The sequence below is a fragment of the Balaenoptera borealis genome (assembly GCF_965194805.1).
Source record: "Balaenoptera borealis genome assembly, chromosome: 11".
Classification (NCBI taxonomy): Eukaryota; Metazoa; Chordata; class Mammalia; order Artiodactyla; family Balaenopteridae; genus Balaenoptera; species Balaenoptera borealis.
Window position 1 is genome coordinate 3,374,477 of NC_138868.1, and position 14,120 is coordinate 3,388,596.

The window sequence follows — 14,120 nt, forward strand, 5'->3', positions numbered from 1 at the left end:
TACTAAGTGTCTCAAATATAATGACGGGACGAGGGGCAGGGGGCCGGTTCCCGAGGCTGCCGCCGGTGTTCCGGGCTCGGCGGACCCCCGGGACGGAGATGCCCAGGACCGCGTACCACGCACCTGACAGTGACAACGACTCTACCCCGCTCGCACCCGCACCCGGTGCTGCAGCAGCCCGAACGCCAGGGTGGCGAGAACGATTCACCACGGGAACCCAGCCTGGCTCGGGACTTCCTGCGGCCACAGGTCCTCGCCCCCGCGCCCAGCGCTGGGGTCACCGGGGGCGCGGGTCACCTGGCGCTGGGGTCAGGGAGGGGGGGGGGCGCACGGCCCCGAGAGCCCGTTTGCCGGGGGTCCCGCGGGCAGCGCCCCCTGCCCCCGCGACCCCGGGCCCCGCTGCGCACCCTTCCCCCGGGGCTGACATTCACCAGCCGCGCGGCCCCCGCGGGGAGGGCGCCGGCGCCCGGGGCCCCGCTCCGCCCCAACCCTGCCTCAGTCCCCCTATCTCTTACCTTGCTCGCCGGCGGGAGCGGGCGAGGAGGCTCCGCGGCGGCTCGCGGGCGGCTGCTCGCTCCAGGCGAGCTCGGGGCCCGACGAAGGCAGCCCGCGCCCGCCGCCCGCCCCGCGCCCGCGGCCCCGGGCCCGCCGCCCCCAGTCACTAAGGCCGGCCCGCGGCCGGACACTGGCAGAGCACAGGAGGAGCGGGCCCGGCTGCGCGTCGCCGGCGTCAACGTGCCCGACGTCGGGCGCGTCGGCGCAGCGTCAGCGCCGAGCGCCGCCGGCACGCCCCGCCCCTTCCCCCGGGGGAGGAGCCCGGGGGCGGCCGAGTGTGCAAGCACCGCCTCCTCAGGGGGGCGGGCTCGCCTCCCAGACGCCGATTGACTGGATACAGTAGAAGCCCCGCCCCGGCCCCGCCCAGGTGGGTGAGCCTCGGTCGAGTCGCCGCTCCAGATTTCCGACACTGGGCTCGGGGCTTTGGTCCTCGTCCCGAGCAGCGTCTTCCACCTGGGGGGCTGCCCCCAACTCTCCGCTTACACCCGCGGAGGACACCGAAGGTCGTTATCGAGCGTCTACTGGGTGCCAGGTTCTGAGCCCGACACTTCCCGAAGGTCACGGCTACACACCTTAACGCGGGAGCGCGCCCCAGTGCAAGTCACCTGTTCGCAGCTGGTCGGAGCCTGCGGTGTGGCCTCCGGAGCCTCCTAGGAACCGGTCCTTGCACGACTCGGAAGGACGCGGTTTCTACGCAAGACCCATTACCGACCTTTACCTGCAGTACCTGGGGAGGCAGAGATGGGCAGCATTTGATGTTGAGGCTCCTGGGCGCTGTGTCGAGAAGGCAGGCTTTGGAGCCAGGCACACCTGGTTCAACTTCCAGCAGATACTTCTCCCTGCGGTGTGGGCCTGGGCACCGCGGGGGAACCCACTTGTAAGAAGGGAGAGTGATACAGACTTACCCCAGGGCTGTTATAAGAAACAGGATGTGTAGGGAGCACCTAGTCAAGGACCTGGCTGGGGAGGTACTCAGCGAATGGTGGTCGTTTCTATCTTTCTCAACATTGTTATCCTTATTCATATCCGTATTTCATCCTTGCTCAGACTTTTAAAAACCCCTGCTATGTGCCAAGTCCTGTGCTATATCTTGCAGATGCAGAGATTAATAAATACACCTTTAATAAATTAAAGCAGATGCTCCCCACTCAAGGTCTGACTCCTGGATCACAACCTCTTGGCAAAACAAAATGTCCAGGCATTGTTGCCAAGTGACACTGGCCGCTGTCTGGCTAAGTCTAAGTAAAGGCTGCATGGCGGGGGAGGGGAGTGAAGCCTTCCAAGGTAGATTCCTTGATTCCCAGTTGTGAGCTCACCAAGAACAGGTGCTATGTCTGATTGGCTTTCTTACCTCCCAAGTCCAGGACCACACCTTTCATCCACGTATTTGTTTATTCAATAAATATTTGAATGACTCCACGTAAATATGAATTTGCATCCCTGATCCAGGGTCTGGAGCAGAGGAAAACATCCAGTTCTCCTCAAGTGTACCAGCTTAATTCATCCAGCCCATATTGGCGCCATGCTCAGAAAGTACCTGCCTCCTAAAAAATCAGCACAATAATAAAATTGTGTTCAACGGAGTAGAATGTTCATTCATTTCATGAACATTTATAGAACACTGTGAGCCAGGCATGGCCTAGGTTTGGAGAACACAGGACTGCGAAAGACATCAACTTCCCCCAATTCACAGCCTGGAGGGGAGAAGAGAAACAGACTATTCCAATGTCTGTCCTATACACAGCGTGTGACTTGGTGCCTTGGGACCACAGAGGAAGGAGGAACCAACTCTGCAATTGGCATCACAGGGGCTTCACAGAGGGATGACATCTGAGCTGGGTCTCAGGATGAGCAGTTTTCCAAGTAGAGAAGGGAGAAGCCCATTTGGTATAGCGGCAGGAAAATGAGAATCCCAGATTTCACTCATTTTCATGCATCCATTTCATTCCCTCAGATTGCAACATCAGTTAAGGGGAAAATTGTAAGCAACCTCAAATGGCCAACAAAAAAAGACTGGTTAGGGGCTTCCCTGGTGGCGCAGTGGTTGAGAATCTGCCTGCCAATGCAGGGAACACGGGTTCGAGCCCTGGTCTGGGAAGATCCCATATGCCGCGGAGCAACTAGGCCCGTGAGCCACAACTACTGAGCCTGTGCTCCGCAACAAGAGAGGCCGCGATAGTGAGAGGCCCGCGCACCGCGATGAAGAGTGGCCCCCGCTTGCCGCAGCTAGAGAAAGCCCTTGCACAGAAACGAAGACCCAACACAGCCAAAAATAAATAAATAAATTAAAAAAAAAATGTCTGGTTAAATCATTGCACTGCAAATGACAGAAAGCTTGATGACGTATTTTAGAGGTATATTTTAGATGACTGGCAAAATTCTTTATCCTGACTGTGGTGGTAGGTACATGACCGCATGCATTTGTCAAATCTAACAGAACTGTACATAAATGTGTAAATTGTGTCCTAAGTTTAAAAAATTGAAGTACAGTTGATTTACAATGTTGTGTTAGTTTCAGGTATATAGCAAAGTGATTCGGCTATGCATACATATATATCTATTTTTTTTCAGATTCTTTTCCCTTATAGGTTATTACAAAATGATTGAGTATAGTCCCCTGTGCTATACGGTAGGTCCTTGTTATCTATTTTATCAATATATACCTAATTTTTTTAATGGGAAAAGAAACTTAAAAAAATACCAAGTTACACACAAGTATATAGAGTGTGAGCCCTAATTCAGAAAAGAAAAGTTTGTGTTTAGATGAAGTCTGTATTATCTAAAATTTATTATCTTGTATCTGAAAATTTTTAAATATTACTGATATTAATCAAAGTGATACAATTTAAATAAAATGAGTTTTACATGAAATGAAATAGTTTTGAAAAGTGAAATTCAATTTTAAATCTCAAATTTGTAAAAGAAAAACATGTATGTCTATATGTGAAAACATTGTTACTGAGTTCAGTTAGTTTCTTACATTTCTCTATACATGTATGTATAGAGATACTCCTAGAAAGACTTAATGTCAGCCTGTTGGCAGGGGTTGTCTTTGAGGGGGACAATGGGTTGTTTTCACTTTCTTCTTTGTGCTAGTTTGTGCTTTCCAGATACTTTATCATGAATGTGCATTCTTTTTATCATTAGAGGAAAAAAACCCACCAATGTTACTTCAGTAAAACCTAGGCAAGAACAAACCATGGCACATTGCTTTCAGGAAGCTAAGATGACATTTTGATGTAGTTATCTATATCACGCAACTAAACTCTTTCCCAGAAGTATTCACCTGAAAAATATTTCAGAGGCTCAGTCAGGAAAACAATGAACGTGAGAAATGTTTTCCCTCCAGTTCTTCTATTAAAGGCTAGATAAAATATGGGAGTACAGGTTGGGGGTAGAGTGTTTTTTACTGCGCCCAGAGTTGTGTTTTCACAAATGTGCCCGCCAGCGTTGACTCTCCAGATGATGTAGCTGTCAACCTTGAGCGTGGCCTGGGCCACCTCCCCTTTCTAGAGAGGTGAGGGGCCCGGGAGGAGAGGTGAGATTAGAATGTGGCCTGGCCTCTATCACAGAGATCTGCGTGTGTCCCAAGTCTACTGGAATATGTAAAGCAACCTAATGAATGGTGGTGGGACAATACTATTCGGGGGTGGGGTGGGGTGGAGAGGTCTGAGCTGGGGGTGGGTGATGGAGGATGTGGCTCTCCGTTTAAGAGGAGGAAACAAGCTCAGAGATGCAAAGAGCTTTGGCCCAGCAGCACCCAGCTAACTTGGGAAGAGCTGGGACTAGAGCCTTGAGTGAACGGGGGGTCCTAATTGCTGATCTCCTCGCTATGCTTGTGAGCAAGGAATGGTCTCTTTTTTTTTTTTTTTAATTTTTATTTATTTATTTATTTATGGCTGTGTTGGGTCTTCGTTTCTGTGCGAGGGCTTTCTCTAGTTGCGGCAAGCGGGGGCCACTCTTCATCGTGGTGCGCGGGCCTCTCACTATCGTGGCCTCTCTTGTTGCGGAGCACAGGCTCCAGACGCGCAGGCTCAGTAGTTGTGGCTCATGGGCCTAGTTGCTCCGCGGCATGTGGGATCTTCCCAGACCAGGGCTCGAACCCGTGTCCCCTGCATTGGCAGGCAGATTCTCAACCACTGCGCCACCAGGGAAGCCCCAAAGAATGGTCTCTTAAAGGGACCCCCAAAGAGTAAGCACTTTATCAGCGGGTCTCAGCACTGCCCCAGTAATCCAGTCTCCTGCGGAGGAGGTGAGGCCCTGGGCTTCATTAGCTTGATGACTTTAGCCATTAGAACCAACCCTGTCTGGGTTTCCCATGTATCCCTGCCAAGGTGAGGAGGGGTTCACAGACAAGGAGAAAGGGAAAGAAAGAAGACTATTCGTCTCATTTAGTTCTTAAGATAATTCCCCACGCGGCTGTTCCTGTATCCTTCCCACTGTACACATGAGGAAACTGAGGTCCCAGTGGCCACTAAGCAGGGAAGATCATCAGCCTGCGTGGTCCAGTTTCCATGGCAGTTCTGTTTCCCACAGTTGACCAATTAGGTGAAGTTTTGGCCCATGACCGAGCCCGTCCGGAGCTTGGTTGGTGTGCGTCCATCCCCAAGAGCAGGAAGGAGAAAAAGCATTTACAGAGAACCCCTAACTCGTGTAGCCTCACTCAAGCCTCACAAGTGTATCGTCCATCCTTTTACGAATGCGAACACTGAGACGCGGAGAGATCAGATTACCTGTCCAAGGCCCACAGCTTATGATTTGGTAGAAGCTGGGGATCTTGAACCCAAGACTGCCTCCAAAGCCAGTTTTCGTGCTGCTACAACAGAAGGAGTCCCCAGGCCGCCAAAGCTGGGGACAAATCCCCTAGACCAGTGCATCAAGGCACTAAACCTGATGCCCACTGAGGGTCTACGTGCCTCTCCACCTCCTGGTCTGAAACACGCCCCATTGTCCCAACACAGTGCCAGGCACAGGGAGTTACCAGCTCCTAGAGGACCTCAGAGCCTCGCACATGGACATGAAGACGTCGATCCCTTTCATCTGTGTAAGTTTATTTATTTATTTATTTATTTTTGGCTGCGTTGGGTCTTCATTGCTGCGCGCGGGCTTTCTCTAGTTGTAGTGAGCGGGGGCTATTCTTCATTGTGGTGCGTGGGCTTCTCATTGCGGTGCCTTCTTGTTGCAGAGCATGGGCTCTAGGCGTGTGGGCTTCAGTAGCTGTGGCACGCGGGCTCAGTAGTTGTGGCTCGCAGGCTCTAGAGCACGGACTCAATAGTTGTTGTGGCGCATGGGCTTAGTTGCTCTGCGGCATGTGGGATCTTCCCGGAGCAGCGCTCGAACCCATGTCGCCTGCATTGGCAGGCGGATTCTTAACCACTGCGCCACCAGGGAAGTCCCTGTGTACTTATATTTAAAAGCAAGTCATAAGCTCCTTGCAAATTGCTTCTCTTGACAACTTCATTATGCTCTGCAGATAGAGGGAATCTAATAAAAATGCCCAGCAATTGGAGGAAGAAGGGCCTGGGCAGGTAGTTCAGACTCTCTGAGGGCTCGGCTGGGGCCCCAGCCCTGACCTTTACCTTAACCTCAGGTGGGGTCCACACCCGTACGAAGCCTTGATCTCTTCATCTGTAGACAGAGATAATAACACCCACACTAACTATCACGCTGGGATGTTGTGAGACTCATGGCTGGACATGAGACGTGACCACCCTGGCAGCCCTGCTGGTTCCCTGCTGAGTCTGGTCATCAGGCCTCTCTTTGAAAGGCACTTTCGCACAGTAGTTATAATTGTAGGCTCTGGAGCCCGGTGGCCTAGTTCAAGTCTTGGTTCTGCTTCTTTTTGACATGGCCGTGTATTCTTAGGCAAGTCCTCTCTGGGCCTCAGTTTCCTCATTCCTAAAGTGAGGATGATAGAACCGCCTCATAGGGATGGCTGTGAGGGTTATGCTAGTTGGGAAGGGCGATATAGAAGATCTCTATTATCACCTGAGGGGGTCCCTTTCATCCAGGCCATGCCCACCCACCCTGGAGAGAATCAGGATTGAGCTGAGTTCTCTGGTATCTCATTGCTCTTTGCCTCCGAAAGGCTAAGAGAGGGGCTGGACCCTGATCTTGTCAATGCCACGTAAGGGACAGTGCAGGGGCTTGTGGGGTTTTCCTCTCTGTCAGAAGAGAGAACAGCATGGGAGAAAGCCTTGTGGTTCTTCTTCCTATTTTCCCCCTGACCTTCAGGACATGCGGCCAGGAGCTGTGGCAGTGTCCTGAGGCCACAAGGGGAGACACTGCCCATTGGGTTTCTAGGCAGGAATTCTTTCCCACCATTTCTCATGAAAGTTATGTTTTTCCTAATCCCAAATAAAGATATCAGTCAAGACACAGAGACAAAGGGAAAAGCATTAAAATTCTCTTTGGAGAATGAAATAGTCAACATGAAGAGGTTACTGGTTGGAAAGAATCCATTGGTCAGGTCAAAAGCGAGGTCAGGAAGTGCTCTCACGTGGAGTTGAAGGATAAGGTTGAGATTTTGGGAACCAGGACAGAAGCACAGGGGCAAGAACCAGCCACTATGGAACCAGTCTGGCTTGTGGCTGCAGCACATTGTGACTGCCTGCTCGGGGCCCTGCCTGTGCCAGGGGTGAGTCATTCATGTGAATAAAATAAACATGAATGAGTTTATACACACAGGATACTTCACACAAATCCTATGAGTGGTGTTCTAAGGAATAAACAAACAAAGTCCTTAAATCAGCGAGTTTGTGATTCTGTGTAGTGCTATTAAACTTGCTCAGGGATCTCAATGTTACATGATTTGAATCCCACTCAGCAATACTTGCTGGCACTTCTCAGTGTTTGAATATTCACTGTAGGCTATGGTTTTGTGAAGCAGATGAAATAGTTTCACCACTAAAAAAGTGACCTCGTGGGGATGGAAAAAGGTATTCCATGCAAATAGAAATCAAAAGAAAGCTGGAGTAGCAATACTCATATCAGAAAAATAGGCTTTAAAATTAAGACTGTTACAAGAGACAAAGAAGGACACTGCATAACAATCAAGGGATCCATCCAAGAAGAAGACATAACAATTGTAAATATATATTCACCCAACACAGGAGCACCTAAACATATAAGGCAAATGTTAACAGATATAAAAGGAGAAACTGACAGTAACACAATAATAGTCAGGGACTTTAACACCCCACTTACATCAATGGACAGACCTTCTAGACAGAAAATCAATAAGGAAACACAGGCCTTAAGTGACACATTAGACCAGATGGACTTAATTGATATCCCTAGAGGGTTCCATCCAAAAAACAGCAAAATACACATTCTTTTCAAGTGCACATGGAATATTCTCCAGGATAGATCACATGCTGGGCCACAAAGCAAGCCTCAGTAAATTTAAGAAAATGGAAATCATATCAAGCATCTTTTCTGACCACAATGCTATGAGATTAGAAATCAACCACAAGAAAAAACTGCAAAAAAAAGTGACCTTGTGGATGAACCTTGAGGATGTGATGCTAAGTGAAACATGCCTGCCACAAAAGGACAAATTCCACATACAGGAGGTCCCTAGAGGAGTCAAATCCATAAAGACATAAAGTAGGACGGGGGGCCAGGGGTAGGGGGAGGAGGATGGGGAGTGAGAGTTTAATGGGGGTAGAATTTCAGTCTAGGAAGACGAAAAAGTTCTGGAGATGGAGAGTGGGGATGGTTGTACAACAATGTGAATGTACTTAATGCCACTGAGCTATACACTTAGAACTGGTTAAGATGGTAACTTTTATATTCTATATATTTTACCATAATAAAAAAAAAAAAAAGCAACCTGTACTCTCCTATTGCCCAACTCGAAGAATGCTTTGGACTCCTAAAAATCTGACCAACATCATTGTCAAGTGAAGGAAGTTTTTCTACAACTGGCATATTTGTCATGAAACAAAGGCTCACGACTATCAGACAGGGCAATTAATCTTTTTAATATCATGTATTTGTGGAATTATCTTTAAATTTTTAATAATTTATTTTTTTATCGAAGAATAGTTGATTTACAATGTTGTATTAGTTTCTGGTGTATAGCAAAGTAATTCAGATATATATATATAGAGAGAGAGAGATAGATAGATACAGATATAGATATAGATTCTTTTTCAGACTCTTTTCCATTGTAGGTTATTACAAGATATTAAGTATAGTTCTCTGTGCTACAGAGTAGGTCCTTGTTGTTTGTTTACTTTATACAGAGTAGTGTGTATATGTTAATCCCAAACTCCTAATTTATTCCTCCCCCCCTTTCCCCTTTGGTAACCACAAATTTGTTTTCTAAGTCTGTGAGTCTCTTCCTGTTTTGTAAATAAGTTCATTTGTATCATTTTTTTTTTTTTAGATTCCACATATAAGTGATATCATATGATATTTGTCTTTCTCTGACTTACTTCACTTAGCATGATAATCTCTAGGTCCATCCATGTTAAAATGATTTTTAATTGGCATTTGTCTTTTACTAATAGTCCCTTCTTTTTATGTTTTCTGTTATCCAATATCTACATCCGATAGAGATCCTTCCCACATGTTATTAAAATATGTAATATTGTCAAAATATATTAGTTTATAATAATAAGAAGCCACGAGTGTATGATTTTTTTTTTTTTACAGAAAACCTCTGAACCTGCTTACTAGGGACCATCATTATTGAAATCATATAAATACAGTGTTTTGAAAAATAATTAGGGTTTGGGGAATTCTGATACCTCATTCCCAAGTCTCAAAGATGACTATCTGTTGGGAATTTGGAAACCGTGATTGCTGACTTACTGAGGAACAAGGATCACACTGAGAGGCTATGCCACCCAGCACCCACGCCCAGGGCCCTGGGAGTCAGAACAAGAAACGAGCGTGTTGTTTGAGCTCTTTCCTTGAATGAATGAATGATCTCACTGCATCCGGCAAAGCCTTTTCTTTCTTCCTGACACTTCCTTAAAAATCACTTTAACTTTGATAGATGACATGACAACTGTGGGGCGTGGCCATTTTTATCCATTTCATTAATTTATTCAACAGACGTGATCATGTCGAGCCACTTGATGCCAGGCGCTAGAAATCAGATAGTAAATCAGGATGGCAGAGCTGAGTGTCCAGCGTCGAAACAGACAAGCAAACAAAAACTGCATCTGGTTTGAAAATCACACGTGCTGCAGCCATGAATGGCTCTGGAGACGGGCTCGCATCAGTTGGATCCCCTACATCGAGAAGTAGCGTTGAGGTTGCCCCGTGGCTGAGAGCTCCTCTCTGCCCTTCTTCTCCCCACCGTTACGCGGGACGGGAAATGAGTTTCCCCGGGCAGAAGCCAGAGAGAGGCGGACAGACGTGAACTCAGCGTCGATTAACTGATGAATCCGTGTGTCAAGCTAAGAGCTCCTATGTGCATTTTGGATCTTTGCCTTGGAGGGTCTGGTTGTCCATCTTCACTGCTAATACCAAGTTAATTTGGAATCAAAGGCTTAGCATTTCATGCAAAAAAACCCAAAAAAACAAAAAAAAAGCTGAAAAACTTTTTCTTTGAGATTGGCATGTGTTTTAGTTTGCTAGAGCTGCTGTAACAAAGTTCCACAGCCTGGGGGGCTTAAACAGCAGACATTTATTGTCTCCAGTCCTGGAGGCTGGAATCTGAGACCCAGGTGTGGGCAGGGCTGGTTCCTCCTGAGGCCTCTCTCCCTGGCGTGTAGACGGCTGTCTCCTCCCTGTGTCCACACAGGGTCGTCCCTCTGTGTGTGTCTGTGTCCTTTTCTCCTCTTTTCATAAGGAGACCAGTCCTATGGGATTGGGACGTGCCCTAGTGACCTCATTTTCCTTTAATCACTTCTTGAAAGACCCCAACTCCAAATACAGTCACATTCTGAAATGCTGGGGGTCAGGACTCCGACACATGAATTTGGGGAACACAGATCTGCCCATGACAGCCTGCCTCAGCAGCGTCCTTGGCAATGATGTAGATACACCAGTAATCTCCCCCCACCTTCAGTGTTAACTTCCTGCCTATCACATTTCCATTTACAAGGTCTGACCACTAACTTCCAGTCTAAGCTGGAACGGCCAGGGCTCAAAGACTGCAGCATACATTTTACCCCACTGAGAAACTTGTTTTAAAAATGAATCTGGAAATACCCGAGCTGGGGGCAGATTCTCAAATTCCCATTTTTTAATGATATTTTTTACTACCATGCCTGAAGAATACCTACAGTCGTTTCCTTATTCCACGTTGGTGAGGTTGTAAATGATTAATGACAATTTGCCTTTATGTGTAGCTTCTGGCAGATTTCTTCAACCTGGCTACTGACTTTGTCTAATTGTGTGTGTGTGTTTTTTGTTGTTGCTGTTGTTGTTTTGGGTTTTTTTTTTTGGCTGCGCCGCGTGGCTTGTGGGATCTTAGTTCCCCGACCAGGGATCGAACCCGGGGTCCCAGCAGTGGAAGCACCGAGTCCTAACCGCTGGACCACCAGGGAATTCCCATAATCCTGTGTGTTTATACCACGTTTAGGGAGGCACCTGTGATTTTCTTGCGCTGTATAGATTTTCACACATCTGATGCTCATTACAGGCCGCTTCTCTAGATAGCATGTAAGTTTAGGTCACAGTAGCAGATTTTAGCAGGTGAGTCAGATCCAATGTGAAAGGAAAAGCATCCCCACATATGAGGCAAACTTACTTCCCACAAATGGAGCCTTGACCGACTGCTCCAACCCCACGGTGCCCCTGCCCCATCCCACCCTCCTCACCCGACCCTGCCTCAACTCCTCCGCTCCCCGCTGCCCAGGCAGCCCCCTGGCCGTACCTTCTCCTGGCCCGGATGACAAGATGCTGATGGCAGGGGTGGCTCACAGCTTGGCAGGGACTGATGGGGAGCAGTGTCACCGTCCCCTCCGGCCCAGCGTTCTCAGAACCTGCTGGCTGCGGTTCAGGATGAAGAAAGGGAAACGAGGCCCATTTCTTGGGCAGTGGGTGTGGGGATTTTTTTTTTTTTAATTTGGATCAAAATACTTAGATCTGAGTAATGCCTTCCTTGACCCAGACAGCAGCGGAGTGTGTGAACACCCATGAAGGCTCCAGGCAGGGTGTGAGAAGCAGGGCTGTGAAAAGGAGTTTGCCAATTCCCGGAAGAAGCCGGACAACTGGAACACAAATCCACCACCCACGCTGTGCTGGGAGGCGCTGCCCCAAGGGATTTCTAAGAGCTGATCGCCAAAGAAAAGCCGGGCAGGCTCACAGCCAGAGTTCTGGGAACTGCCCATCCCAGGGCCTGTCCGTCCGCGGTAATTCACAGCGCTGGCTGGTCTGGGCTTTCGCACCGGGCAGGATGGGAACACGTGCGATCTCTTTACCGGGCTTCCCAGCGTGGAAGTTGTAGGCAGAGGCTTTGCACAGGGAGGATGGAGGAGGCATGGGGGAGGGCCCAGGGCAGGGTCTGCGCTCGGTCGGGAGGCGGGGCCTGGCAGAACTCCGTCCCTCTCTCTGCCTGTCTCTCTGCCTTGATCTCCAGCACCGAGCAGGTGAGCAGTCGTCACCTGTGGAACAACTGTTGTCCCCGGAAGGGTCCCAGGGAGCCCACGTGGAGCAGTTCCTTCCTCCTGGACGGGTCGGGTGCCTCACTGTGACGCAGCCCACCCTGCTGGCTCCCTCGGACCAGGGCGGGAAGGTTCTGGATCACTCACACCCTGACCTCATTCATTCAGGACACGGTGATCTCTCGAGGGCCTACAGGGAAGGAAGGAACCGGACAGGCAGGATCCTGGGGAGGAGATAAGCCTTAAAGAAGTAATTACCCCAGCATTTCTTCAATCACATGGTGAGACATGCCCCACTGGAACGGATGGGAGCCAGGAGGGCTGACGGCAGTGGCAGCGGTGCTCTAACCTAGTCTGATGGGGGACGGTGGTGGGCGAGATGGCGGTGCTGTGGCCGCCAGGTGCGGGCAGGAAGACCCGGCTGCCCCTCTGTGCTTGGCCCATCTTAAGAGGCCTGAGAGGGCTCCTGAGTGAGCTTCCAGCAGCCCCGACCAGACCCCATCTCCTCCATCCCATTGAGCAGCTGGGGGACCTCAAGGCGTAAGATGTGGTCCCGCCCCGAAGGAGAGGCCATGCCAGAAACAGCCCCACTCTACGGGGTGCCCTAGACTTTTGGATCAACACATCGCTAAGTAAATTTTGAGCACCTTCCTCTATGTAATGGTGGGTGGGTAGATATGTCCGCGTCCTACTCCTGGTCCCTGTGAATGCAATCTTACTTAGAATAAGGGTCTTTGCAGATGTAATCAAGTTAAGGATGTCAAGATGAGACCATCCTGGATTTAGGATGGGCCCCACATAGAATGACTGTGTCCTTATAGAAAGAGGAGAGGACGCAGACACACAGGGGAGAAGGCGTGTGAAGATGGGGGCAGAGATTGGAGGGATGCGGCTGTAGGCCCAGGATCACCAAGGGGTTTGGCCACCACAGGGAGCTAGAGGAGCGGCATGGGACGGATTCTCCCTCTGAGCCTCGAGAAGGAACCAACCCTGCCCACACCTTCATTTCGGATTTCTGGACTCATTTCTGGTCTTCGTTTTGGATTTCTGGTGTTGGAGGTGCTTAATCAAAAAGTCTAGGGCCGGGACTTCCCTGGTGGCGCAGTGGTTAAGGATCCGCCTGCCAATGCAGGGGACACGGGTTTGAGCCCCGGTCCGGGAAGATCCCACATGCCGCGGAGCAACTAAGCCCGTGCGCCACAACTACTGAGCCTGTGCTCTAGAGCCCATGCGCCACAACTACTGAGCCCGCGTACCACAACTACTGAGCCTGCGCACCGCAACTACTGAGCCTGCGCCCTAGAGCCCGCGAGCCACAACTACTGAAGCCCATGCGCCTAGAGCCCGTGCTCTGCAAAAAGAGAAGCCACCGCAAGGGGAAGCCCGCACACTGCAACGAAGAGCGGCCCCCGCTCGCCACAACTAGAGAAAGCCCGCGTGCAGCAGCAGAGACCCAACGCAGCCAAAAATAAAAAAACAAATTAAAAAAAAAAGAAGTCTAGGGCCCCCAGAATAGGAGAGAATACATTTCTGTTGTCATAAGCAGTCCAGTTTACTACAGGAAACGAATACATTAAACATTCCCTACTAACATCCTATGTGCACTCTAAGACCACAGAGCAGCTGGCATAAGGCAGGAGGAGCCCAGGAAGAGGGGAAGATAAAAGTGAAATCCGGGGTCATGGTTACCTGTGGGGTGGAGTGAAGGGGAGCCGGGAGTGAGGTGCACTAGGAGGTGTGATTGGTCCTGGCTTGTTTTATTTCTTAAGTGGTCGGTGGTACGTGGGCGTCCCTGTTATCTCGTTATTATTTTCACCTCTGTTCTTTTGTATAAATGAACTATTTCATAATAGACGTGTTTTCAGAGGGCACAGGATTGGGAGTCAGGTGCTGAGTTCATTTTCTGCACATTCCAGCCTGCGGTTTGGGATGCTCACGTGGGGGTGAGTGGTGGTGGGGAGACCGGAGTGCTTGGCTCAGGTGGGCACACCTTATTGG

At 49.6% G+C, this 14,120-nt stretch overlaps 1 protein-coding gene and 1 long non-coding RNA gene across 8 annotated transcripts in view; one reads left to right on the top strand and one right to left on the bottom strand.

Annotated features, from left to right (window-relative positions):
* The window catches only part of PPFIA1 (PTPRF interacting protein alpha 1), a 93,435-nt gene extending 92,733 nt beyond the window's left edge, over positions 1-702 (bottom strand). For 2 of the 7 annotated variants that reach the window (XM_082341870.1, XM_082341864.1), the window contains exon 1: positions 516-702. The gene's annotated coding sequence lies outside the window, so the exon portion shown is untranslated. The remainder of the gene's footprint in view (positions 1-515) is intronic. The other 5 variants (XM_082341868.1, XM_082341867.1, XM_082341865.1 and 2 more) reach the window with 4 other exon arrangements.
* Positions 703-3,965: 3,263 nt separating this feature from the next.
* Positions 3,966-10,718, top strand: LOC309605730. The gene is made up of 2 exons (XR_014231518.1): positions 3,966-5,599; positions 9,217-10,718. It is a non-coding gene; the product is annotated as an uncharacterized lncRNA (long non-coding RNA).
* The last annotated feature ends 3,402 nt before the right edge of the window (positions 10,719-14,120 follow it).